Source organism: Peromyscus eremicus, chromosome 8a, assembly GCF_949786415.1.
Source record: "Peromyscus eremicus chromosome 8a, PerEre_H2_v1, whole genome shotgun sequence".
Lineage (NCBI taxonomy): Eukaryota > Metazoa > Chordata > Mammalia > Rodentia > Cricetidae > Peromyscus > Peromyscus eremicus.
In genome coordinates this window covers 31,963,773-31,989,186 of record NC_081423.1, presented here as the reverse complement: position 1 = coordinate 31,989,186, position 25,414 = coordinate 31,963,773, and the positions used below count along the sequence as shown (strand labels likewise).

The following is a 25,414-nucleotide window of genomic DNA, read 5'->3' as shown; positions in this document are numbered from 1 at the left end:
AAAAGGAGAAAATAAAAACACCCACACAGGAGTGAACGTTATTAATTCCTTCATATATTTCTTGGTAGAATCTTTTCCAAGCATATGTGCTGTGTGCCTCGTTTTTTATAGCATCCTTTGCTCTCCATTTAATGTACTACAAACCCCTCCTCACATTAACAACTGCACCTTCAGAGTGTGATTATGAATGGCTGTGGAGTTTTTCACCGAGGAGCTAAGTTTTCACTTATTTACCAGCACAATTGTGCTGGCATTTAGGGTGATTCTTCTCTGTTTCACACAGCCTGCAAGAGCATCTTCATAGTGCAAGCTGTGTGTGCACCCACACTTTCTCCTCAGGTTATACCACAGAAGGGGAATTACAGGGTCAAAAAAAAAAAACCCCTCACATTTTTACAAAAGTCATTTGCAGAGAACTAACAATTGCCCTCTAGTAAGATTTTAAATGCAGTTGGATTTTTGAAGGTCGTTTCTGTCTAATAGTGTAGAGGAAAAAAAATTAAATAAACTTTGAACTTTCAAATGGAATTAATTTCTGTCAGGCTATAATGAAGGTTTTAGTGAGAAGTGTTTCTAATGCTAGCTGGGGATTGCTGCTGAGTGAGGGGATAGAAGGCATGCCAAGCTCTATTAACAACTCTTTGGCTGCCTTCCTCATTAGGCCTGTTTAATATTTAAGAGTTACATCATAATTTATATAGCATATAGTGTCATTTTACTTGATTTCAGTGGGGATTGGCAAATGTTCACACATATCTGATTTTCCCCAGGCCTGTGGAGAGATGGCATCCCCCAGTTATTTGCAGGTGGGAATGGTAATTGGGTTTAGCTAATGGCCTGTGAACCCAGTAATGTGGGCCATTTTGGGGGTGAAGGACTTAATTGCCAACGGAAGATCCCCTGGAACTCTCTTCTGCATGTTGAGAGATGTTACCCTGCATGATGATGGAGCCTCCCCTAGCCTGGGTGTCCGAGTAACTCATGGAAGACAGTTGCCCTGGAGGGTCCACTCATGCTCATGGCAGACTTTGTGAAAAGGAGAAAGAAATTTGTGTCAGGTCATTAAGTTTGGGGCTTTAAAAAAATGAAGCATAGTCCAATTTATTCCCACTAATACAGGGACATAATTCTATGCTGAGCACTATGGAGGACAGAAGAAAGAAAGCAGGAAAATAATCTCCAACCACAAAGAATAAGAAAGCTTTTACAGTAATATGGTGCATACCTATTGTTGGTTGAATAATGTATATATGCACCAAATATTATAGATTGACATAGTGTCTATTCTTAAGAGGGATTTTTGTTTTGACAAACTGGTTCACATCTTGATGATAGCTGTAACGGACACTTGTTGTTTTGTAAAGATTTCACTTCCTTTAGAAAACATATCTCGGAAGTGGGTCTCAGTGAGGCGGTGGAGTCCTGCTTGAGCGGGTCTCCTCGGTGGCTGGTGGAGGAGAACCTGGAAATACTGGACATCTAATTGGCTCCAGATTGTAAGCCACAGGATGAGTATTCAGTGGGCATGAGAGATTGAGAACATTCCACCTCCCCATAAACCTTGGTGTATATCACTTCCTTTTCTGTGGATTGAAGCCAGCGAGCACAATGAGTACAAGAAACCCTCAAAGAAAGCGGCGTGGTGGAACAGTAAGTTCTAGACAAACCCAGAAGCCATCTCGGGAAACAACTTCAACCCCTGAGATTTCCTTGGAAGCAGAACCCATAGAACTCACGGAAACTGCTGGAGATGAAATCGTGGACCTCACCTGTGAATCTTTGGAGCCTGTGGTTGTGGACCTGACTCACAATGATTCTGTTGTGATTGTTGAAGAAAGGAGAAGACCAAGAAGAAATGGGAGGAGGTTGCGCCAAGACCATGCTGATAGCTGTGCGGTGAGCAGTGATGATGAGGAACTGTCTAGAGACAAAGATGTGTATGTGACTACCCATATCCTCGAAGAGCCAAGGATGAAGGAGCTGCAGGACTCAGGCCCTCAGGTACTGTCAGTTGTCCAATCTGCATGGATGGATACTCTGAGATTGTGCAGAATGGGCGCCTCATTGTTTCTACAGAATGTGGCCACGTCTTCTGTAGCTAGTGCCTCCATGATTCCCTTAAGAATGCTATCACTTGCCCAACTTGTAGGAAAAAGATCAACCATAAACGGTACCACCCTATTTATATATGAAATGTTCAGAACTGCTCAGGATAGACCAATGGACAGACAGCCAGGCTGGCCTTTCTGCATGGTATCTGCCTCCAGTTTCCTGAGCTCAAAAAGACTTTAAAAATCAATGTCTGATGTAAACTGCTCTTTTGTTTTCCAGCCCCTTAGATCCTTTTGTTTTCTCCACTTTGATGCCATGGAGCAGGATCCAGGGATCCTCCCAGGTCAGCTCAGCATCTCTGCTCCTCTGGGTTTTCTGAGCCAGTAGGAGAAAAGGAGTCAGGTATATTGGAGTTTGAGTATCATGGCTCCAGTCTCTTTATGGAGCTTACATGTTGGCCAAGAAGTTTCCCTGTTGGGAAAGTTTGCCCCAACTCTTCTGGGTGCAGAACCTTCCCAAGGCATCTGCCAGTTATCTATTCTGCCTGCCACACAGTGGCCTGGCCAGACATAGTCCATCCAGCCCAAGGATCCCAGTACAGAAGCTATCCCTGAAAAGCCCAGCTGGTGGACTTGTATTTTTCTTTTAGAGCAGAGGTGACCTGTGATTCTGCCTGCACCTTCTCATTGATGTGCAGTGTTTTCTGCAAATCAAGAGACCCTCTGCAGGGCAACCATGTTTCCTAAGAATAAGAAAGTGCAATAAAGCCCATTCTTCACCCTCTCTTCAGCAGTCCGGAAGATGTAGCACTGCTAGTGTCCTCAGCCCAGTGTTGCCTATGGGAGCAGTGCCCATCCCACCCCATCTCTGTTCACCAACTGTTCTCAGGAACCCTACACATGCTCCAGAGTTCTTTGCCTGGCACAGAACGTTCAAGGCCAATAGGACAAGCAAGTTTTTTAGTAGCCTCTCTTTTCTGCTAAGATATGTCCTGTGGGCTCCACAGTGCTCTCCAGCCATCAGTTTTTCAGTTCCCGTTGCCTGATGTCTGCCCGAGCATAGAGAGCAGGAGGTGGTAGCAGTAACAGTGGTCTTATCAGCTCTTCACTTCCATGCTTTTGCTCACGTCACTGTTGCCCGGGTTTCAGAGGTGTTGCCCTACTCAACCTGCCACTACCCTGGTTTTCCCATGCCCCTTGAGTAGATAGATCTTTCCAAAGCTGCTCTTCTGGCCAGTTGGGCTTTGATCCTCTAGATTTTTGACTGCTCTGTAGGTTTTGGTCAGCAAAGCATGGTATCTCTTCCTCCCCATGGAACCACATAATAATCTCTGCTCCACTCCATATGAATGGGAGCCTCTGGTGGTCTCGGAGGCAGTGAGGTGGTAAATTGCCCCTGGGGACACCAGGCACAGGGTGGCTTGTAGAGGATAGGCCTTCAGTGCCAGCCTGCCTCCACCTCCACACTACTTCCTCAGAGGGCTTCTAGCCAAACCGATAGGCTTTTTATGCGAAACATCTTTGAGGTGGGTGGGAAAGGGACCACTGGAGCTTTGCTAGCAATAACTGACTTCGAGTTTACTATTCTGAAGGAGCAGGGACTCAGCACAGAATTCACTTTAAATGGAGCTGAAGGAGTGTCCCTCCTCTGTGTGAAAAGAAAAGAGTTTTATTCTTCATTCTGACTTTTAAAACTGTTTGACTTCCAGTTAGTTTGAATGAGAGTAATAATTTTTTTTTATTATTTTTTTTAAAGATTTTATTTATTATGTATACAGTGTTTTGTCCGCACGTATTCCTGCAGGCCAGAAGAGGGCACCAGATCTCATTACAGATGGTTGTGAGCCACCATGTGGTTGCTGGGAATTGAACTCAGGACCTTTGGAAGAGCAAACAGTGCTCTTAACCTCTGAGCCATCTCTCCAGCCCCCCGAGAGTAATAATTTTTTTACATGGATTCAGAGGGCAGGAGCATTAGCTCTCATCATTGTGATGTGTGGTGTGTGCCCTCCCCTTGGATGTCACAGCCATTGAGTCCCCTGGGGGGCCTCATGGACTTGCTCTTGTTAGTTCTTATGATAGCCAGACTTCAAAGAGCCAAGGTGACATGCAGTCAGTTCACTGGTAAATATGGTGACACCCACTTAAAATTAATTTTCTCCTTAAAGACAGTTTATGAAGTTGATCATAAAAGTTCTATTACTTCATCCTAAATTAAGTTGAGAAAAATATGTGTTTAGTTCTACTAATCAGAAACTGCACCACTAGGAAAAGGTTGGTATAGAGAAAAAAATCCCTTTCCTTTTTCTTTAATGTATATAGTTTAACTCTCTTTGTTACATTTAAACTATGCTCATGGATATCAGTCTGTTTTGGACTCCTGCTAGTGTTAAGAATGGAAATAAAACAATTTGAACCATTAAAAAAAAAGAAAATGTGTCTCAACTCCATTTTGTTCTATGGGGTCACCAACTTCTGTGGCTGTTGAAATGCATGTAACTTCTCTGGAAGTGTTTTTTTTTTCCCCTTTGTTTTCTTCCTATGTAGCCCAGGCTGGTCTCCCACTGGTGATCCTCCTGTCTCTGAGTGCTGGGGTTACAGTGTGCCATGACACTCAGCTTCTGGAAGTATGGGGTAAAGGTGGAGGTGGCAGATCTCTAGCTCATTTGTACCTCCAGGTCCAAGGATCTGACTTTGGAAATTATGTCTCTAGGAAGCCTGGGATAGTGAGAATAAGTCCTAGACCACAGTTGAAATGAAATGAGAAGACAGAACAGTGACAGATTCTAATGCTGTCAGAGTTTCTGGATCCAGGCGAGCCTGAGTTAGTATTATCCATATACATCCACGTGTGGAAGCTGGCAATCCCCTTTCTTTCTTTTGGTTTCAAGTTCTTCTAGTCATAGTAATTCAAATTAATACAACACATTTGTTTGTCAATAAAAACAGCTGATACCATGCTAATAACAATGACATTTATGCCAAGCTTTTCTCACAACCCTCACTTTATCCTTTGTCAATCCCACCACACTGGTGTAGTAACTCCATCATCCCCACTTTACAGAGGAAAAAAGTGAGATGGCCAAGACAGGTCACTTATCCAAGGTCACTCACTTAGCAAATGGTAGGATGGAATGAGACTCACTGACTCCTCAGCCCGTTTGTCCACATGCATGTCTTGCATAAAACTTTACAGGAAGCGTTGTCTATTTTTGTTCCATGTCTGAAGTTGCCTTCAAAAGCTGACAGGGCTGATGTACAGAGTGAATACAATTCCTTTCTTCTTGTAGAAGTAAAACATAAATTTTAATAATTTAAACACTTCTTGTTTGTTTTGTTTTGTGAGACAGGGTTTCTCTGTATATCCCTACCTGCCCTGGAACTTGCTCTGTAGACCAGGCTGGCCTCGAACTCAGAGATCTGGCTTCATCTTTTTTCCACGTGCTAGGATTAAAGGCATGCCTAGGTCTTCTTTTTAAGTTTTAAAGAAATAAAAAGAAATGCTTGGCTATTCAGTGGAATAGCTTCTTTCTTGCTTCTTTCCTTAGAAGTAACTGAGTTCAGGAAGGTGAGACACTGATAACAAAATGTCCAGTGGATAAATGAATGTCGTCACACTGAGGACAAGAGCCTTGATGCTTTTCTGCTGTGCTTGTCAATGTGTCCATGTGTTTATTGTTTGCTTGCTTTTTGAGTATCAGGACTATTTGCAGAGACTCATGTGTCTTTCTGGCAAGCTGGTCACAAGGGCAAGGGAATGCCAGTTGTTGAATAGGCTTCTTGCTGTGGGTGAAATGTGGCTGTGTGTGTAGCCTAGCGGAGCATGCAGCAAAGAGGGGGCTGTCGGAGGTAGCCACTGACTCAGGGACTGGCAGCATTGGGCTGAGGCAGTAGACATGGCTGTCATTATGTTAATGGTGCCCATGGAGCCAGAGCCAGTGACCCTTGGGAGAAGCAAGAACTTTTGAAGGTCTGTTTGAAGTCTTTGTGCCATCAGTTTGAAGGCTTGTGACACCTGTGCTTGGCACCTCCTAATTGATTTTATTTTTCACTTGCATGGAGAGCATTGCTCCATTAAAGCCCAGTGCCCTTGTAGACCTAACAGAAGATTAAAGAGAGGCATGTATTGGAGGTGGCTGTCAGGTACAGCTGTTTGGACTGTGGACTCTAGAGACAGGCTGCCTGGATTAGAATCGCAGCCTTTGACCTCTGTGGTTGTGTAGTTCAAGCAGGAAATGTCACCTGTCTGCTTCCTGTCTACTTTCCTCACCTGTACAGAGGGAGTGAGTGTAATTACTGCTGGGGGGTGGTAGACACATGCGGTCAGTTAATACATGGGAAACAGATTACAAGGGGCCTTTATTTCATGCCTGATCAATGCTAGAGAGGAGAGCGCTGGGAAGGGCTGACACTCCTGAATGAGGCTTGATGCAGTAATTAGCAGGTAGGTGACCTTGGGTACCTCACATGCTCTTTATGAAGTTGGGTTAAATGTGGCCCCTTGAGGTACCATCTCAGAGGTGCTTAGCAAACAGTTCACTTTTTTCCTCTGCATCCCAATCTTCCCATCTTTAAAATAAAAGTGGTTGAGGTAGTTGTCTGTCTTTACCTGAGATTTTGAGTCTGATATTGAAGGTCATAAATGAAGGGGGAAACTTTCTGGGGCTGCCCATTCGAGCCAAAACCTCGGGGTCAGTAGGGGTCTTTGAATAGAGGATCATCATCTGGGAGACTTGTCATCCATTTGTAACAGGACCAGGAGGAGGTAGTATACACAGGGCTTCAATCTCAACCCAAACTAGCTGCCTCTAGCTTGCAGGTCCCTCTCCTAGAAATCAGGAGTGTCCATTTTGAAGAACCTAAGGAGAAGAGTATGGTAATGAACCCAGTGACCAGGCATTGAGGGAGGGAAGGCTCTGAGAGACTTAGGAGGTTGTGAAGGATACAGTAGGAGGAGTGGCCCAAACATGAATCTCCCCGCAGAGACCAGGCTTAGCCAATTGTACCGGGACACATCTATCATTTTGGTATAATTTCACACCTGGTCCGACCTGAGAGAAAACTGTTGAAAGGCAACAAAGTAAAAGTTGCTTATTTTGTGCCACAGCTGATCCTCAGGGTTTTGCCTGTGTTATCTGGTTTGACTCCAGTCAAGGCTGACAGAACTGCAGTCATGATTTTCTTAGAGGTGAAGCCGGGGAAACTAAGCCAGGGGACATCATTTCCCCACGGCCACCAGGTTGGCAGCCTGGGAGCTGGTATTAATTATTTCCTGTTGTTGGACGTCCCAGTTTTATTTTAGCTAATACTAACTTCCAAGTGAAAATTATGTTGGGTTCAACCCTCAACACCACTCCCCAGCCCCAAATATAAAGGCTATTGATGGCATAGCTTGTGGCTCTTAGAGTTTCACATCTGTTTGCTTCATTCATTAGTTACCATGAGTTTACAACGTTGACTCATTTTCCCATACTCCATCCAGATTCCACAGTGCCCAGGCCCCAACACCATCTCACTCTTTCTCCCTCGGTCTGCCAGGGCTGCTAGGCTCTGACTTCTTAGCTGGGGTCAGGTCTCTAGAGAGTTTTCCATCAGTTCCTCGCCATTCCTAGGGACTATAAGGGAGGGGCATCTTTGTGTCTTGCTGAGATTACAAACTGGTGGACTCTGGAAAGACAGATGACTTTTTATAAAATCATTTGAAGCAGGAGGGGCTATGCTCTCTGGGTTTTTTTTTTACCAGCCCCCCCCCCATGGTCTCTGAGTTCACATAATCTATTTAATTCCTACAGACCTTTGAGATTCCAACTTCTGCTTCCGACTGGCTTCATAGCCCTGTATCTATCTGTATGTTTAGAAAGACCCAGTGCCAAGCCTGGCTCTATCCTTATAAGGTGAATGACATAGGCAATCCATTTCACTGCTCTGAGTTTCAGTGCTTATTTAGACTAGGGTCTACCTTGTAGTGAGTCCTCCGGAAACATTGTGAGCAGCCTGAACAATACTTTGCATCTAAAGAATGGAATCTCAGTGGGCTTATGGCTATGGTTCCCATTAGTCTTCTGGGAACTGATATTCTATGGCTCTCCATGACTAGAATTTCCCTCAGTTCTCCCATTTTGCAAGACTGATTGATTGTACATATACTATCTTTCCATTTCTACTCAAGGAAAAGTGAGATAGACAGCATTAGTTTGTAGTAAAGTCCTGTTACAGTGTATAGACTCTCAGTTCAGTGCTCTTTATTACAGATATTTATAGTGCCCCCATTAGATAGATGCTATTGCCCCAACTTAGAGATGAAAAATTGATTTATAGATTGCTAAGTGTCATGGTAGTTGAATATAAGCCAAATTTGTCAAAATTGAGGTCTTATAAACTGGTGACAATTTACTGGCATACCCATGCCATAGTTTTCTATTATCTATGAAACAGAATTTTCTTGAAATTACCTCTAAAGTCCTTTCCAGCCCAAAGTCCCAGAACCCACTGCTTGACCCACTGATGTAGCCCTATTTCCTTCCCACAAGTGAGGTTGAAGCCAGATGTGGTGATGCTTGCCTAGGACCCCAGCACCTGGGAGGTGGAGGCAAGAGGATCTCATGGCCAATTCGAGCTACATAGTGAGAACTTGTCTCAAAAAATAAACCACAAAAAGCAAAGCTAAACTTGGCAGAATTCCTCCATCAGGGCCTGTGTCCTTTACCACTTTCTTTGAAGATGATGTGTGAATATGGTTTTTATGCCAGAGAAGGAAGTTGGTAATAAAAGCTGGCTTTTTAGCTGCCCTAATTTCTCTTTAGGAAGAATGAACATATTGTTTTAATTAATCATATGAAAGCAAAATTAGCATGATTGTGTGATAGGCGTTGTAAATCATCCCGATCCACATCGTTGAGCAAAGAGCATTTAGTTACCCAGGAGTTGTTAAAGATTTTATCTACCCAAGTGAAAATTCAATTAGTCCTAGTTTCAGCTTATATAAAATACAGGATTTTCAGCTGTGGGAAAATACTCTTTGTGTGTGTGAATACCACCTTATGCCACTTTGATAAATTACTATAATTAACTGTATCCTATTCCAGCTAAACAAAATTTACTGAACTGTTGCTCTATAAATGGGATATCAGCTCTCCCCTTGTTGGGGAGATTGCTCTGATCCCTACATGATATTGCTTTGAATATTGTGCTTTTTAAAAAAATGCTGAGCTCTAAAAACATCTACAAAATTATAGTTGGCACCAGATAGAGGTGCTTGGTTCTCATCCCACTTCACCTCCTACCCTCTGGGAGGAGGAACATCGGCTGTGGGCTTCTCTATGATTCAATTAAATGTGCTACGTTTAATTAGCTAACTGGGGAAACACTGCACAGGATCAACTTGGAGCACCCTAATAACTTAGCCAAAGGGGCTGAGTTATTTCAGGAAGGGCAGAGGATGATGGAGGAGGTATGGAGACTCACTCGCAGTGAGCTGGCACAAATTCTGCTTCCCATCCCTTGCTGTTCTTACAGACCAGGCTCTGCTCTCCTCCTCTTCTCCCTCCTAGGTCTTATGCATGGCAAGGTGGTGTTTTCTCTTTTTATAAACCTGCCCAAGAGATTTGTAGCTATGCTCCTCCCTCCCTCCCTCCCTCCCTCCCTCCCTCCCTCCCTCCCTCCCTCCCTCCTTCCTTCCTTCCTTTTCTATCTCTTTCTCCTTTCTTTCTCCTCCTTCGATCCTCACCCCTCTCTTCCTTTTTTTTAGGGGTCTCATATAGGCCATTCTGGCCTTAGACTTACCATGAAGCAAAAGATGACCTTGGATTCCCCATTCTTTTGCCACTTCTTGAGTGTTGGGATCACAGGCATGCATCTCCATTCCTTGTTTATGTGGGTGCTGGACACGAAACCCAGGGGTGTATGCATGCTAGGCAAGAGCTCTACCAATCGAACTGTATTTGGGCCAGTAGGCATACTTTGCCTTGTGAACATTTGCTAGGTCTGTGGCATGTTCTTCTTCAATCCATCAATGTATATACAGGTTTCTTGATACCATCTCCTTCTCTATGAGCTTCTGAGTAATTCTCAGTGAAGGAATGGTACAGACCCTGGCAAGATTCCTCCTGGAATGGTCCAGCTTCATCCTGAACCTCATCATGCCAACTGTCCAACTAACAGATATGTTCTTCTTTGGACCACAGAATTTTTTTTTCATTTTTTCCTTATTATTAACAGATTTTCTATTCCTTTTATATACCAACCACAGATTCCCCTCTCCTCCTGCCCCCCAGTCTTCCCCCCAACCCAGCCTCCATTCCCACCTCCTCCAAGGCAAGGTCTCCCATGGGGAGTCAGCAGAGTCTGGTACATTCAGTTGAGGCAGGTCCAGGCCCCTCTGCCCTGCACTAAGGCTGTGCAAAGTGTCCCCATAGGCAGTAGGTTCCAAAAAGCCAGCTCATGCACCAGGGATGGGTCCCAATCCCACTGCCTAGCCCCCCCCCCCAAAAAAAAAGTTCAAGCTAAACAACTCTCTTGCCTGTCCAGAGGGCCTAGTCTAGTACCATGGGGGCTCTTAGTTATTGGTCCACAGTTCAAGCATTTCCAGTAGTTTGGCTGGTCGTCTCTGTATATTTTTCCCATCGATGGTCTCGATGTTCCTTGCTCACAGAATCCCTCCCCTCTCTTATCAATTGGACTCCTGGAGCTCAGCCTGGCACCTGGCCATGAATCTCTACATCTGCTTCCATCAGTCACTGGATGAGGGCTCTATGATGGCAGTTAGGGTATTGAGCCATCTGATCACCAGAGTAGGCCATTCAGGCACTCTCTCAACTATTGCCAGTAGTCTAAGATGAGGTCATCCTTGTGGATTCCTGGGAACTTCCCTAGCACTCTGTTTCTCCCTATTCCCATGATGTCTTCATTTATCATAGTATCTGTTTCCTTGCTCTCCCACTCTGTCCCTGTTCCAGCTTGAACCTCCTGTTCCCCTATATTCTCATCCCCCATCCCTTGCCCTCCATTACCCCCCTCACCCCCAGTTTGCTCATGTAGCTCTCATTTATTTCTCTTTTTCTGGGCAATTCTGTGTCTTTCCTAGGGTCCTCCCTGCTAGCTAGCCTCCCTGGAGCTATGGGTTGCAGTCTGGTTATCCTTTGCTTTACATCTAGTATCCACTTATGAGTGAGTAATACCATGTTTGTCCTTCTGAGTTAGGGTTACCTCATTCAGGATGATATTTTCTAGTTCCATCCATCCTGCAAATTTCATGATGTCATTGTTTTTCTCTGCTGAGTAGATCTCCATTGTGCGTATGTACCACATTTTCTTAATCCATTCTTCAGTTGAGGGGCATCTAGGTTGTTTCCAGGTTCTGGCTATTACAAATAATGCTGCTATAAACATGGTTGAGCATGTGTCCTTGTGGTATGATTGAGCATTCCTTGGGTATATACCCAAGAGTGGTAAATCTGGGTCTTAGGGAAAATTGTTTTCCAATTTTCTGAGAAACCACCATACTGATTTCCAAAGTGGCTGTACAAGTTTGCACTCCTACCAACAGTGGAGGAGTGTTCCCCTTGCTCCACATCCTCTCCAACATAAGCTGTTTTCAGTGTTTTTGATCTTAGCCATTCTGACAAGTGTAAGATGGTATCTCAGAGTCATTTTGATTTGCATTTCCATGATGACTAAGGATGTTGAGCAATTCCTTAAATGTCTTTCAGCCATTTGAGATTCTTCTGTTGAGAATTCTCTGTTTAGCTCTGTAGCTCATTTTTTAATTGGATTGTTAGGTATTTTGATGTCTAGTTTCTTGAGTTCTTTATGTATTTTGGAGATCATCTCTCTGTCAGATGTGGGGTTGGTGAAGATATTTTCCCATTCTGTAGGCTGTTGTTTTGTCTTATTGACCGTGTCCTTTGCCCTATAAAAGCTTCTCAATTTTAAGAGGTCCCATTTATTAATTATTGCTCTTAGTGTCTGTGCTACTGGTGCTATATTTAGGAAGTGATCTCCTGTTCCAATGCATTCAAGACTGCTTCCTACTTTCTCTTCTAACAGGTTCAGTACAACTGGATTTATGTTGAGGTCTTTGATCCACTTGGAGTTGGTTTTTTTTTTTTTTTTTTTTTGGTTTTTCGGTAGCCCAGGCTGGCCTCGAACTCACAGAGATCTGCCTGCCTCTGCCTCCTGAGTGCTGGGATCAAAGGTGTGCGCCACCACTGCCCGGCTGGACTTGAGTTTTGTGCATGGCGACAGATATGGATCTATTTGCAATCTTCTACATGTTGACATCCAGTTATGCTAGCACCATTTGTTGAAGATGCTTTCTTTTTTCCATTGTACAGTTTTTGCTACTTTGTCAAAAATCAAGTGTTCATACATGTGTGGATTAATGTCAGGGTTTTCCATTCAATTCCATTGGTCCACATATCTGTTTTTATGCCAATACCAAGCTGTTTTTATTACTATGGCTCTATAGTAGAGCTTGAAGCCAGGGATTATGATGCCTCCAGAGGTTGCTTTATTGTACAGGATTCTTTTAGCTATCCTGGGTTTTTTGTTTTTCCATATGAAGTTGAGTATTGTTCTTTTCAGGTCTGTGAGGAATTGTGTTGGGATTTTGATGGGGATTGCATTGAATCTGTAGATTGCTTTTGGTAAGATTGCCATTTTTACTATGTTAATCCTACCTATCCATGAGCATTGGAGATCTTTCCATTTTCTGATATTTTCTTTAATTTCTTTCTTCACAGACTTAAAGTTCTTATTATACAGGTCCTTCACTTGCTTAGTTAGTTACCCCGAAGTATTTTATATTATTTGTGGCTATTGCAAAGGGTGATGTTTCTCTTATTTCTTTCTCAGCCCATTTATCATTTGTGTATAGGAGGGCTACTGATTTTTTTGAGTTAATCTTGTATTCTGCCACATTGCTGAAGGAGTTTTTCATCTGTAGGTGTTCCCTGGTAGAATTTTTGGGGTCACTTATGTATACTATCATATCGTCTGCAAATAATGAAAGTTTGACTTCTTCCTTTGTATCCCCTTGATGTCCTTTTGTTGTCTTATTGCTCTAACTAGAACTTCAAGTTCTATATTGAATAAATATGGGGAGAGTGGACAGCCTTGTCTTGTTCCTGATTTTAGTGGAATCACTTTGAGTTTCTCTCCATTTAATTTGATGTTGGCTGTTGGCTTGCTGTAAATTGCCTTTATTATATTTAGGTATGTTCCTTGTATTCCTTACCTTTCTAGGACCTTTATCATGAAGGGGTGTTGGATTTTGTCAAAGGCTTTTTCAGCATCTAATGAAATGATCATGTGGTTTTTTTCTTTCAGTTTGTTTATATGGTGTTTACATTGACAGATTTTTGTATGTTGAACCATCTTTGCATCCCTGGGATGAAGCCTACTTGCACCATAGAATTTTTAAGCCCCCTTTAGCAGTACAGATCCTATTCTTGGGGTGGAAGTTTTATGACTTAATTGCTTCCCCTGAATCACTTCTTTTTTATGTTCTCACATCAAGCTTTAGGTAAAACATGTCATTCAGGTCAGAAGACAACGTTGAAACTGAGAATGAAAAGGAGAGAAGTGATAAGATTGACTGTCATTAAAGGAAAAAGGTCTAGAGGCAGAAAGGACTTATTGTATTAAGACATTAATAACTATTGCCATTATTAACTCTCACAGGATATACCCTGTGTGCCAACACTGTTGCAGAGTTTGGAGTGTATTATCTTCTTTAATCCTTCCCGGGATCTTTTATTTTTTATTTTTTTGTTTTTTGACACAGGGTTTCTCTGTGGCTTTGTGCCTTTCCTGGAACTCACTCTGTAGACCAGGCTGGCCTCGAACTCACGGAGATCTGCCTGCCCCTGCCTCCCAAGTGCTGGGATTAAAGGCATGCACCATCACCTCCCAGCTGACCCCAGAGGTTTCTGCAGATGTGTTTTGCACACGTGTCAGCCCTCATGTGTCGAAAGGTGGAAGCGTGTAAGAACCGTCAAACCACCCTTGCACGGGAAGGCAGCTAGGTTCCCCATCAGTTTAGCCTTCACATTGCTGTAGAGTTACAGTGACTCATCTCTAATGACCTGCTTTGGAAGTTTTGGAGTTCATTTCAGGGGACATGGCATATGAAGGTGTCATAGCACCCAGGGATGTGCCACCAGCCTGCAGGGTAAGAAAGGAGATAGGAGTCCTCCAAGTGGCAGCATTGTGCTGTAGGATGTGTGTCCAACAAGCAGTGACCTCAGAACTTGATTAGGTGAGGAAAATGATGTAAATGGTTTTTTCCCTTTAAATTTATTTACTATTATGTGTACGAGTGTTTAGCCTCTATGCATGTCTATGCATCATGCCCTCAAAGGCCAGAAAGAGGTACTGGATCCCATGGAACTTGAGTTATAGATGGTTGTGAGCCACTGTATGGGCGCTGGGAATTGAATCCAGGTCCTCTGTGAGGACAGCCAGTGTTATTAACCACCAAGCCACCTCTCCAGCCTGTGTGAAATGGGTTTAAAGTCAGAGAAAAACTGTACACTAATGTAAGTTGTTATAGAGACATCTTCACTTAGTGTAGTGGGCATTGATGCTGTTTTGTGGTTAACCTGCAATTGTTTTCTGTTGGAGTAGGTAAGCATGCCTGAGTGCCCTGTGGGAAGCACCTCATCCCAGGCCTCAGGTGCACTCCCAGGCCTTAGGCACAGCTACAAGGCTCTGTTTTAGGGCTTAGAAGATGATGTTGTTACAGCTCCTCCTTCAAAAATCCCAATTGCTTCTAGAAATGTGTAGAAAGAAGTCTGTTCCTCACATACCTGTGAGAAAATGTTTTATGCAGGTTAATTTTAGGTCTTGATTTGACTAAAGTGTTGGAAAAACGTGAATAATATGCCTGATCATGTGTTTCCAGGGGAAACTTGCCTATGTGTTAGTGGGAGTGATCCATTCTCCAGGTGAGTGGGCACTGTTCAGTCGACTGTGGGCCCTGCTAAAACAAAGGCCAGTGTGCAAGTGAGCTATCCATCACTGTCACAAGCACTTCTAACAGTTAACTTAGTAAGGGAAAGTATGGTATCTCAGAGTAACTAAAAGGTTTTAGTTGATTTTTTTTCCTATTGCAAGTTCACAGATTCATCTGAAAATTCTCCTTTGATGGTAAGTGTTACCAACTTGATAAAAATCTTCTATCACCTGAGAGATAGGCCTCTGAGTATCCCTGTGGGGAAATAACTTAAGGTAAGATGACCTGCCCCCTGTGGGTGGTATCATTCCCTGGCAGGGGATCCTGGCCCATACAAAATGAAGCCCGGCAACTGAGGAGTAGCTTGCATTTATCTCTGTCTGCTTTCTGGTTGTGAATGTGATGTGACCAGCTGCTTCAAGTTCCTGCTGCTTTGACATTCTGCCATGATGGAGTGTTCCTTGAACTGTGAGTTTTCTCCCTTAAGTTGCTTTGGTCAAAGATTTTATCAAAATAACAGGAAAAGATATTCTCTCACTATCTGTCTATCTATCTATCTATCTATCTATCTATCTATCTATCTATCTATCTCTCATCTCCATTGATTTCTTTTTCTTCTTTATTAATTGTCTTAGGATTTCTATTGCAGTGAAAAGACACCATGACCACAGCTACTCTAATAAGGAAACATTTAATTGGGGATGTCTTACAGTTCAGCGGTTAGTCCATTGTCATCATAGTGGGAAGTGTGGCGGCATGCTGGCCAACATAGTGTTGGAGTGGTAGTTGAGATTTCTACATCTAGATTGGTAGGCAGCAGGAAGAGTAAGACACTGGGCCTGGCTTGAGCATTTGAAACCTCAAAACCCACCTGCAGTGGCATACTTCCTCCAACAAGGCCATACCTACTCCTATAAGGCCATACCTCTTAATTTTGCCACTCCCTGGTGGCCAAACATGCAAATCTGTGAGTCTATGGAGGGCATTCCTATTCAAACCACTGCACTAGTATAGTGACACCTCTTTTTAAAATTAAAAAGAATTTGTGTGTATGCATGTGTGTGCTTGCACATGCAGGTGTGTGCACCTGGACCTGGATGCAAGCCATCAACATTGTGTGTTTTAGTTTCTCTCCACCTTATTCTTTGAGATGGCCTGGCCAGTAGGCTCTGGGAATCTGCCTGTCTCCACCTGCCACCTTCTCCAACTGCTCGGTTTTTCTGTGAGTGCTGGAGATCTGAATTCAGTTCCTCATGCTTACACAGCAGGCTCTTGGCCAACTGATTCATCCTCCCAGCCCTGACGACCGTTTTGAGAAGTCCAGCAGTGTGCCTAAGTTTAGATATGAAAAGCTGTAACTTCCAGACAATGGTGTCAAGGCAGTGAGAACAGAAACAGAAGACAAAAGCGAAGCGAAGCACCCACAGACCTGGCAAATCACTGGAGTGGGTTGCATTTCTTTGTTGTGGTGACTTCTGTCTTCTGGCCTGATGATACTGTAATTTTACATAGTTGCAAGCCAATAGAAGTAGCATTTTTCTGACTTAATAGAATATCCCATGTGCTTGACTGTGCTCCTGCACAGCACAATCTACTCAATGACAGTTCTGAATGGTTCCAGAACATTCTATTAAAGGTATATACCTTAAAGTTGTTTCTTTGTCCTGATTCTTTTGTTGGGTCTTTGTTTCTTTTCTTTTCTTCTTTTCTTTCTTTCTTTCTTTCTTTTTTAAGACAGGGTCTCTCTGGCTGCCCAGAACTCCTTATGTAGACCCAGCTGACCCTGAACTCACAGAGATATGCCTCTGCTTGCTGAATGCTGGGATTAAGGGCATGCACCACTATGCCTGGCTGTGTCTTTCTATTTTCATTTGTCTGCTGTCATCAGTTCATCTATTCATGGGCTTAAGAAATAGTTAGTGAACAAGAATTTTGGGCAGTGAGGATATTGAGGAAGAATATTGGCCCTGGTCTGGTGAGCAGACTGGCAAGTAACCAGAATAAGTGCAAAGGCATAGTAAGGGTCGTAAATCAGAGATGATTGAGAACCTGAATAATTGGTGAGAGTGGGCATGATGCCATCATGTAGGGAGGATGGAGAAGAGGAACCCATCTTAGAAGGTATCTTAGTCTATTCAGATGACAGCTGTGACAAACTATGGGTGTCCGAGGGTCATAGCTTTCAGAAGGCTTGTTGTGTAAGAACTTTGTAAACATCAGAAACTTACTGCTCACAGTTCTGGGAGATGGAGACTCCAAGATCAAGGGACCAGTGTTAGATCATGGACCTTTTGCTAAAAGATGAAGCTGCTTCAAAAGACCAACCAGGGAGGATCCAGCGCCGTCCCCTCCCCCAAGCCCCACTTCCGGCCCCGAGTGCCCTGCTATGACAGCTTGGAGTACTTCAAGAAGTCCGACTTCTGCAGCCTCAGACCAGGGCAACTTTAAATCTGGTCCTACTTAGTGCCTACTCTGGCCACATAGTATAAAGCTTGCCCAGCCCCCCCTGGAAACACAAAAAAACCGAGAAGCCCCGCCTTGTTCTCTGATTTTAAAAGTCCCATTGCAGCTGCCTATAGTCGTGGTGCTGTGTCTGCCCTGGTGATCTCCAGCTTTACACTGATCACAACTTCCTGTGGTCTTAAGGCTCTCTCTTCTAGGAAGATCTCGAAGGGTAACCATTTGTCAGCTAGCTCCTTTCCAACCGCTTCTTTCTTTTTATTTATTTTTATTTTTCTCCAATATATTACACCCTGCCACGTTTCCTCTCCCTCCACTCTACCCAGTCTCTCACTGCACCTCTTCTCTCCCCCAGATCCACTCTTTCATTTCCTTTTAAGAGAGAGAGAGAGAGAGAGAGAGAGAGAGAGAGAGAGAGAGAGAGAGAGCCAGCCTCCCAGGGATATCAGCTGAACACAGCATAATATGTTTCAATAAGACTAGGCACAAACCCTCATATCAAGCTGGACAAAGCAACCCAGTAGGAGGAAAAGGGTCTCAAAAGCAGGCCAGAGAATCAGAGAACACCCCCACCCCCACTGTTGGGAGTCCATGAGAACACCAAGCTACACAAACATACGGTATATGCAGAGGACCTATGTCAGACTCATACAGGGTCCACGTTTTTCACTTCAGTCTCTGTGAGCACCTATGGGCCCCATCTAGTTGGTTTTTTAGGCTGTGTTCTTGTGATGTCCTCGACCATTCCGGCTCCTACAATTCTTCCCCCCACTCTTTTAAGGGGTTCTCCTGGCTCCACCTAGTGTTCGGCTGTGGGTCTCTGTATCTGCTCCCATCAGTTGAATGAAGCATTTCTGATGACAATTGGGCTAGGCACCAATCTATGAGCGTAGCAGAATATCATTAGGAATCATTTCATTGACTTTTTTTTTCTTTTCTTTTTGCCAGTCATGTTTGATTCTAACCTGGGTCTCTGGGCTATCCCACCTCTGGGTCCTGGCCAACCAGGCAGTGTTAGGTGCAACCCACTTTTTAAGCCATAATAATCAGCAGATTCAGGGACCAATGAGTCCTCCCTCCCTGCTTTATGATGGTGACTTCTTGCTGTGTTCTCCCATGGCAGGATGAGAGGATTCACTAGAGTCTCCTTGGGTTCTTGGGATGGAGCCTTATGACTAATGATTTCCTCTCCATCATGTCCTGTTGATACTCTCACATTGAGCCTTAGGTTCCAAACCAAGAATTAAAGGGAGAGAAGCCCCCAAGTTTGGCCAGTGTTGACAGGACAAGATCGTGAGGCAGAAGGGAATTGTGTGATCAAGACACAACTGTATGGAGAGTGACTGCAGTTGGATTTTTGGAGTTAGGGGCTGGGATCTGCAGGTCTTTAGAAGTGATGGTTAGGAATTTGCATCATTCAATTATTATTGCTCATTGACAATTTTGTACATGGATATAATAAATTCTGGTCACTTTTACCACTCCATTACTTTCTCTAATCTCCTCTTAGCTCTTTAAATCTTCTTCCTCCCAGTGAGCTGACCTCCTTTGATGCTTTTGTGTGTCTATATTTGTGTGTAAGACTGGCTGTTTAATTATGGTTTTTTTCATGAGCATGGATGGGAGGTTATTTACTGGAGCATGGATAACTTATCAGTGGTTACTACACCAAAGAAAGGGAGTCTCTGTCCTCTAGACACCATGAACTGCCCATAGTCCATCAGTGAGGGGGAACTCATGAACCCCCGACATGTGTATCATTAAATTATAACACAACAGTCACATTAGAGTGATGCCTCAAAGCCTTCACAGTGTGAGGATGTCTCTGAAGTGTTATGATGCTAACTAGAAAACTGTAGCCTAGAGAGGCTAAATAACAGTTTGAAATTTTACTATAAGTGACTTTTTTAAGAATGGAAAACAAAGTCGACTCCACCCATTTTCTGTGTTTTCCATTTTGGTGTTGTGTGATGGCTATTCTTGGTTGTCAACTTGACTATATCTGTAATCAACTAAAACCCAAGCTGCTGAGCACACCTGTGAGGTTTCTTTTTTTTTTTTCAACCTTGTGGACTGAACAAGTACTGGATTCTTAGAACTTCCTTAGACAGCCATTTTTGGACTAGCTGGACCACAGCTTATGAATCATTCTAAGAAATTGCATATATGTATTTGGGCTATAAGTTTGGTGCCTCTACAGAACCCTGGCTAATACAGGGTTTTCCCAAAATGTTATCTGGATGGATACTCAGTCTCTGTCTCTTAGATCTGTGTTTATGTATCCTTCCAGAGCCAACTGGCTATGCTGTGGAGATTGCCAAGGTGAGTGGGGGAGGGAAGAAAGCAGAGCAGACCTAGTTTTACTAAGTGTAGGACTCAGGGTTAGGGTTCCTGCAAATGGCCAAGGGGCAGTAGCAAATGGGGAATCCAGAAAAAAATTGTAATTGTAATTTTCCAACAGAAGCTAACATTGGCCTGAGGGGCACAGACAAAGGAAAGCTGGAGGGGAGAAACTTAAAGGGAAGGAAAGAAATTTCTCTGCCTGTTTACTGTTGTTAGAGTTTTCCTGCCTGGCCCACAGTCAGGACAAATCTCTCTCACCTGCCAGTCCCACAGCCACTCAGACCAAACCAAGTAAACACAGAGACTTATATTGGTTACAAACTGTATGGCCGTGGCAGGCTTCTTGCTAACTGTTCTTACAGCTTAAATTAATCCATTTCCATTAATCTATACCTTGCCACATGGCTCGTGGCTTACCGGCATCTTCACATGCTGTTTGTCATCATGGAGGCTGGCAGTGTCTCTCTGACTCAGCCTTCTACTTCCCAGCTTTATTTTCCTCCTTCTCCCGCCTACACTTCCTGCCTAGCCAACGCCCAATCAGTGTTTTATTTATTGACTAATTAGCAACACATTTGCCATACAGAACATCCCACAGCAGTTTACAGTGGAACAAACCATGCCTGTTTATTTCCGAAATGCTGGGGAATGAGAGACTCTTAGGCTGGGTTACAGTGCATATTGTTTAATTGCCTTGGGCTGGTTGAATGCCTGTCACAACACTACCGTACCTCTGTCCCAGGGGTTCAGGGTTGAAGCAGCCACCACCTTTGAGGCAACGTATTCCAACAGTTATTCATTTCACTGGCTAACGACTAAACATCAGTGCTTAATTATGCATCTGCCAGCCACTGAGCTAGGTGCAGGGTGCAATGAAGTGGCCATGGCAGGCCTCTTAAGCTTCCCTTTGGGGCTATCTCTATTGCCTTTTCATAGTGCTTACTACATAACACACTACCGCATTTACCTGTCTCGTTGTTGGTAGTGTTTATCTCTGGCTAGAATTGAAGTTCCACAAGAGCAGGGGGTTTTGTCTTTTTTTATTTACTACAATAACCTCAGCACTTTGAAGGTACCTGGCATAGAACAACATTGAATGACTACGTGAATAAGGCTTATGATGAGTCAGAAAGAGGGCCTGAGGCAGAGGCACCTGCACGCAGGCTGACTCTGAACGCAAAGGAGCTCAGGGTGGTTATGGATAGGGGAAAGATGGGGACAGTGAGTTTGGAGAGTAGACAGGAAACTTCTCTACAACTCTTACGATTTTTTTTCTTCCTCACATTGGGAATCTCTCACATAATTAATCTCCTTGAAGCTGTCACTTCTGGTCTTGGCTCTGGAGCAACACCAAGACATCTCCTGTGGTGGCCCATGGAGTATGTGAAGTTGGACAGTGTAATTACAAACTCTCCTCCTGAGCTTTCTCTGTGGCTCACAATGATGCCTTGAAAAAACTCTTGATACATTCAAGCTTATTTCTTACCCACACATCTTAGCAAATGGTAAAAGCAAATCTAGCATGAAGCTCAACTCCAGGCAGCAATTCACAATCCAGGCTCCTTTCATGTGGCTGTGCTTTTCAACAAATGGTCACCACGGCAGGGGAGAGAACACGAGGAAGTAGATGTGCAGGGGTCTCTGGGGCCCCCACCTGACCTCACTTCTGTTGCATTCTATCAGCTATATTAATTGCAAAGACAACTGGAAAATGTGGCCTCACTGTGCACAGGAAGGAGAGACCTATGTTTCATGTCCGACTTGTTAGTGCAGATGCATTTTCCTGGTTTTGTATTCTTTTCTAGTAGAAGTGGCATTTGAACCTTTCTTCCCTCAAAGTCATCCTTCCACTTATACAATGATTTATCAATGCTCCTCTGAAGACATTTTTTCCCCCAGAGCTGAGCATGGCAAGTGGTGCTATTGAACTTATATCCCCACACTCTCAGCCCGCAGGACCTGGAGGGAGGAGTGCTGTTTCATCTCCAGTTCTCGTGGCTTTTGGCTTGCTTAGAGACATTTCTTAGATCCTCTCTCAGAGATGGATATCTTCTCTTCCAGCCAGGTCCCTAGTGCTCCCACCATCCAGGGGTGATGCATTATAGCATCTGGAGCACAGCCCTCAACATCTGATGAGTCTGGACCAGAGCCCTGTTTCCTTTTACAGTAGCTGTGTAACCATTAGCAAATATCTTAACTTTTAAGACTATAATTTCCACCTCTGAAAAATGGCAATGATAACAATAGCAACATGGGATTTCTGCAGAGTTGGTGAAATAACTAATATAAAGCGCTTAGTGTGGCTCCTGCCTAAGTGGCTAGTAAGGGATGGCTGATGATGATGAGCAATAATTAGCTTCTCCCCTGCAGCAAACAGACCTATTCTGTTCTTTAGAGAATTGTTATTTCTTTTTTCTCTACACATGTGCCCACTTTCCATCACTCATGCTGCCACTTCTCACCCCTCCATCAGTTCAGGGCCTCTTCAGAGTCCTTGCTTGGCTTTGTCTTCCTAACTCAGAATGACATCACTGTATTGGAGTGACACTTTGTCCTTGGGGAAGAAGGAACAGGAGTAGACACTGGAGAGGTAGGAAGAAATGCACTGTGGAGGCTTGGCCTGGACCCCATTCTCCTTCCATCTAGAAGCTACTAGAAATGTTTATTCATGAGGCTGAACTGGGGCATCCCAAGCCTTCTCAACTGCAAACCCAAGAATCTTTAACTTTTTTTTGTGCTTTTCAAAAGAATAGCTCCCAGAGACAATATTGCAGGCTGGCTCTTGCAGGGTGTGTTTGATGCATTGTTCTTTTTTCCACATTGATTAGAGTTGGATGTAGTTGAATGATCACAGAAGACAATGATACATCTTTGTCCTCCTGAGCTGAGATTTTTTTCTTTCAAAAATTATTACATATATTTATTTTTGTCGTGTGTGTGTGTGTGTGTGTGTGTGTGTGTGTGTGTGTGTGTGTATGTGTGTAGGTCAGAGGCTATCTTGCAGGACACAGTTTTCTCCTTATGGGTCCCAAGGATTGAACTCAGGTGGTCAGACTTGGAAGCAGAAGCCTTTATCCACTGAGCCATCCTGACAGCGGATTTTACTCTTTTTTAAATGGGAGGATATTGACTTGGTAATTGGGTGGTGACTCAGCAGTGTGCCAGAGCTGATGTTCCTGTTTGTCACTCTCCAAGGGTCATCTGTGTGTGTGTCCTTCAGCTCTACATTTGGTGACATCACCTTTGAATTGACCCTTTGGGAAACTGGCAAATGCTAAGCCATGGCCCCATATCAGACCAGTGGTTAAAGATTTATCAATATAACACCACTCTGGCTGTTGGAGACTGACTGAGTCCAGCTGTTGTTGAGGTTCATCTATAACAAGTTAATTTAACTAATAAATCATCTTTAGTAATGGTATTTCCTTTCTCCTGGGCCCCAAGGCTTCTCTGAGTGTCTGGCAGGGACAGCACTTTGATTTGGGTGAAGAGACTGGACACTAGAACACAGAATGATTGTTTCCATAGCAACCTGGGTAGGAACTAGGTAGGGGTGGGGAGGCATTTTGAAAACAGCACAGGTGTAGGTTTAATTTGCAGGTGTATTAGTTTAATTTCTGCTGCTATGACAAACTCCTTGACAAGCAGCCACACAGAAGAGGAAAAGTTTCGTTTGGCTTAGAATTGCAGGTTATGGGGATTTTGGGGATGTCGAGGCAGGAACTCAAGTTACATCACGTCCCTAGGCAAGAGTAGATAGAAAATAAACATGCTTACTTACTTACTGTCAGTTAGCTGTCTCCTCTCTTATTCTGCTCAGGACTCCTTGCCTAGGGAATGGTGCTGCTCACAATGGGCTGGGTTTTTCTAGATCAATTAACAATTAAGATGATCCCTCCATAGACACATCTATAGGCCAACCTAATCTAGATAATTCCTCATTAAGATTCTCTTCTCAAGTGGTTCTAGGTTGTGTCAAGTAGACAATTAACTAGTACTTTACTAGTGGGTTTGTTACTTTAGCATCTTTTTACAGCGAAGATTCTTATTCAGTTGGTCTGAGATGGTGTCTGGGACTCAGCATCGGTGTTTGTGCTGCTGTTCATGCTTCATAAGAAACAGGATTGTGAGGGACAAGCGAGGGTGGGTACAGAGATCTAAAATGGTGAGAATGCTCATCTTGGATGAAAGCCACCAGGGCACAGAGACATGCCTCTCTTGGCCCAGATGCAACCTTGCCACGTTATAAAGTGAAGGAGCACTGGAGCTGTAGAGGCAACAGTGTAGGGTTAAGCAAAGCTGTAATCAAACATCATTTCTACCAAACAGGGTGGCTCTGGCATGCTGCTCACCATCCCGGACTCTCAGCATCTCTTCATGGAGGGTTGTGAAGGTGAAGGAAGACAAGGGATACCACTCACTGAGCAGATTCATTTTCTCTCCCCAATCTTCCCATGCTCTCAAGTCTGAGGCTGAAAAACCCTTCTTAGTCAGCAAACCAGAAGTTGATTCTGAACTACTGTTTTGTGAATTATGGAAACCACAGATTATCTTCATAAAATGGCAAGAAATGCAAAAATGAAGATAATGAATATATCCCTAGTCTTCTACCCCAGTGTTTCTCAACCTGTGGGTTGTGACTTCTTTGGGGAATCAAATGACTCTTTCACAGGGGTCACCTAAGACCATCAGAAAACACAGATATTTACATTATGATTCATAACAGTAGCAAAAGTATAGTTATGAAGCAGCAATGAAATTAATTTTATGGTTGGGGGTCACCACAACATGAGGAATTGTATTAAAGGTTGCAGCATTAGGAAGGTTGAGAACTACTGTACAGTGATTATGCAACTACCATTTTTACATATTTTCTATTAGAGATTTGTATTTTTTTTGTTATTTTGTGCTTTGTTTTTAAAACAAAATGGGATTGTATTGGCAGATTGCACTGAGCTTGCTTTTCACTTTGGTAATATCATACTCTCTGGTTTCATTTGTGTAATTTAGAAGTTACTCTTGTTTTTCGTAGCTGACCATTTAAAATAGCCTTCTAAAGACTTGGCTGGAAATAAAATCTATGTCCTGAGTTTGGTGTACCTTTCAGGAAAAGATGTCAGTTGGTGAATGGTCTTTCCTTTCTGGAACCTTCTACTGGGTTTCTTCTGGAGCTCGAGTCTCCCATACACTTCTAGGAGATCTGGAATGAAGAAGGTCAAGAATTTTTTTCTGTATGTTTTTTTGAGACAGGGTTTCTCTATGTAACAGTCTTGGCTGTCCTGGAATTAGCTTTGTAGACAGGCTGACCTCAAAATCAAAATCACCTGCCTCTGTCTCCCAAGTGCTGAGATTAAAGGAGTGGGCCAACACTGCCCAGCTAGGTCAACAACTTTTGAGTTCATGAAGCCAGACAGGAATTCCCAGGGAGGGTAGGTAGATACTGTAGGGAAAATCCTAAGTCAAGTATTGGTCCAAGGGCAATCTAAGACCAAAGGACACCAAGGACTCTGCCACTTGGGTCGTGGAGTGAAAAATATAGAGGAAAAACCTACAGAGGCAGAAGATAAATTTAACTCTTTTTTTTTCTAGTAAGACACTCAAAAGCCCA

The 25,414-nt window shown here is 43.5% G+C and overlaps 1 pseudogene; it reads left to right on the top strand.

Moving 5' to 3' along the window:
* Positions 1-1,464: 1,464 nt before the first annotated feature.
* On the top strand, positions 1,465-2,207 carry LOC131915981 (E3 ubiquitin-protein ligase RNF4-like; annotated as a pseudogene).
* The last annotated feature ends 23,207 nt before the right edge of the window (positions 2,208-25,414 follow it).